Here is a 3,482-nt window from a genome sequence, read left to right as displayed (position 1 = left end):
GAGTGACTAAATGAAAGAAAGTATGACTGCTTTATTCATTGGCTGAATATCTAGAAAAGGAAGGACTGCTTGAGGGGCTTTCTTACTGACTAATGGAATGAATGACTGAATAACAGTGACTGAATGAATGAATAAATGAACAAATGAATGACTGATTTATCGACTGTCTGAATCTTATTTTATTGACTAACTGATTGAATGAATGAGTGAATGAATGGATGAATGAATGAATGAATGAATGAATGAATGATTGATTGATTGATTGATTAGCTAATTGGATGACTTGTTGACAGAAACTAAAGAACCGCTTGAGAGACATCCTGATTTACTGACTCATTAATTGAGGGACTGAATGACTGACTGATTTCTTATGTATTTTGAAGTTGCTTGAGGGACTTCCTTCCTGGATGACTGACTGATTGATTGCATGAATCTCTGAATGACTGATGACTGACCGAGTTATTGACTCAGAAATGGGTTTATCAACGGGGTGAAGTTAAAAGCGGGCGAAGGGATTACGCTCTAAATGGCAGCCTTGAATTTCTTTGTGGTGGTCAATTTCACTTATCAACCCAGTCGATAAACTCATGTCTGTGTTCAGTTAACTTCCCCACCCACGCCTCCCCAAATTTTTTTTAGAAACTAACCCCTTTATCCATTTTGCTATTTATTGACTGGGTTAATCTGGACGATTCACTGACTGAAAAACTACTTGAGAGACGACGTAGGGTGTCATAGTAATGATCAACCGCACCTCCCACCCCTCTGACCGCGTCAATTCTAGCCTCTGCTGTTGGGTCACATTCGATGACCTCGAGAGGTTTTCACCGTGGTATTCAAATTTTCTTACTTTATCATAATCGACTATATCTAATAGCATCTGGCTGGGGCGCAGTACTCCAAAATAAGGACCGACTAGCTACCAAAGTTGCCATAATTGTGTTTCCGATTCATTAAGGTGTGGTCAAGCTTCGTGCCTTATAATTCGGCTGCCCTATTGCAAGGGAGCGTGATTACACAAGTGTATTTTTTGAGTTTATCAGAGCATGATTCATGATCCTCCATTCGCCCAGAGGTGTGGCTTTTTCAACCAAGGATATTGTTCAATTTTGAATGAAGAGGTGAAGTCGGCTACATGTGAGTAACGAATTTCTAAATTACGTTTCTTTTTCAGAAAAACATTTGGTTTGAATGTATCTTTACTTCGATGAAACACAGACGTCACTTGCAGTCCCGGTGGGGGGGGGGGGGGGGATGGGGGTTGCTCGTCGGAAATTTTGAAAAGAACCCCTAGAGGTACCAAGATCCTCTCTTGTGGGCGTGGCAAGAGATTTTTTCACCCCTAAGAGGTACCAAATTATAGGTTTTAATTAGAAAAAATTAAGGAATAGTTAATTATCAAATGTCTCCGGTCATAATTTTTCGTCTCGGTACCCTAAAAGGTACCGCTAAAGCTCCCGCTGTGGACTTTTTGAGGCTGAACACCCCAAGAAGTACCAAAACCGCTCTTTTAACCCCTAAAAGGTACGACGAGCACCCCCGTCCTTTTCATATGGGAGTCCCTCCCTAAAGGAACTTGTTAGAATATTGTTGAATTGTAAATGATATGCTAATTTGCATCGCCCACGTTGAGCAAAGTTTAGCGAAGGAAATTCAAAATGTCTCTCTCTAAAGCTATTTTTCATCTTGTGTGTCTGTCCGACGTTCTTCCTGCTGTTGACAACCCTTGGGGAAAGAAAAGCTAGAAAGCTAGCAAACGCACGGTTATCCAACTTTGAAGAAGATTTAGCAGTTTGCAGATATGCGGAGGACAAGTGAATGTTGAACACTTAACATTGGATACTTCATTTAACAACTACAGGTAACTTTAATATGAAAAAAAAAGTCTTGAATTTTGCTTCAAGATGAATGTGATATAACTGAAGGATTTTTTTTCCGTGTGCGATAATGGTGTCAAGGTGAGATTCGCTCAAAGCTCCAGTAGTGGCCGTGGCAACAATTTTAGTACTTATAATAAATGTCCGCTTTTTATAGATCATCATGAAAAGTGAACTTGATCTACAGTTTACTCGCATAAATACACACTGGCAACTTCGCAAAGCAATCATAGTCGAACGTGAAAGCTTCATTTACAGATTAAAAGTTTATAATCATCTCTTTTATCATAATAAACACCACAGGAAAGTTTCTATTTGAGTTATCACACTTCGGCTGATTGCTCTATTAAATCGAAACTTTCATATAAACAAGTTTCCAAGATAAAAGCCATAATAGCGTTTTGTATTTTTATTTATTCATTTATTGAACGAGCGCTCCAAGATTGGAAAATGACGTCATCTATGTCTCTCTTAACAACAGGGGCGGATCTCAATCAAGAAAACTGAGCGACACTAGAATGTTGGAAGAAGGTAAGAACCTTTTAGATTCATAATATCAGATTATGTCATATTCATAACATATTACGGAGACTGGACGAGAATTTTCCCAATTAATGAAACGAGGCAGTACGATCTCAGGACACAGTTCCGTATTTGCCCCCGTCTAACAACCGAGATGTAATTAGATTTAGAGAAATGGGTTGACAACAAGTGGGCTTAACTACAGAATACAGGGCCACTTATTCACATATCATTGAATAACAAAAGCTCCCATTGTTGTGTGTCTCGTTCTACAAAAGCTTTTAACTAATTTGCATGTGCTGGCCCTGTGTGGCCCTGTATTGTGTAGTTCGAAATAAATGTTGATTTGTTAAGTTTTTAAATTATTTACTTTTCGTTGCGTTTAATGACATGTTATTTTGTTTTGTGCAGGTTGCAACCCTGGAAAGAGATATTCAGAGGTACAAATCAAACAAGAAGAGAGAGCTCAAGATAATCGCAGGGACAAGAACAAGTAAGAGTAGTTCGTATAGAAAGTATTAAATAAAGGAAAACTGAAACCAAAAGGAAATGAAGCAAGTCAGGAAGAAGATGACTATTACAGAAGCAAGTAAAGGTAATTTATGAGAAGAGGTGAAACTGTAGTGTACCGTGTCAAACCTTTGGAGAGGCTATAAGCGCTTTGAAACAAGTTAGATGTAGCAATAGCAATAACGCAGGCAAAAGCTTTCGCAATGCGAAGTATAATTACACACTCGTTACAAACTGAGGAAAACCGTAATTATTACCCAATGTCCCAATCGCGGACGGGTATTCACATAGTATTTGGTTGTGGGGGGGGGGGGGGGGGGAAAGGGGGTAGTGTAAAACTTTGACAATCAACTACAGACAGATTGTTAGATCATTTAACGTCAGCCCTATGATCAAACTGTGATAACAGGAAACAACTGGCAGCTAATGGACGTTTTTTTGAGGGGTGGTAATAGGCTGGTAGTGTCAATTTCTTTGGCAATCGATGGCAGACACGATTTGCAAACACTGGGAGGGTGAGTTCAAACTGAATGCAGTAGAATGAAATTATGACTTGTAACAACAGGAGGATCA

Source organism: Montipora foliosa, chromosome 6, assembly GCF_036669935.1.
Source record: "Montipora foliosa isolate CH-2021 chromosome 6, ASM3666993v2, whole genome shotgun sequence".
Taxonomy (NCBI): Eukaryota; Metazoa; Cnidaria; class Anthozoa; order Scleractinia; family Acroporidae; genus Montipora; species Montipora foliosa.
This window is presented reverse-complemented; position numbering follows the sequence as displayed.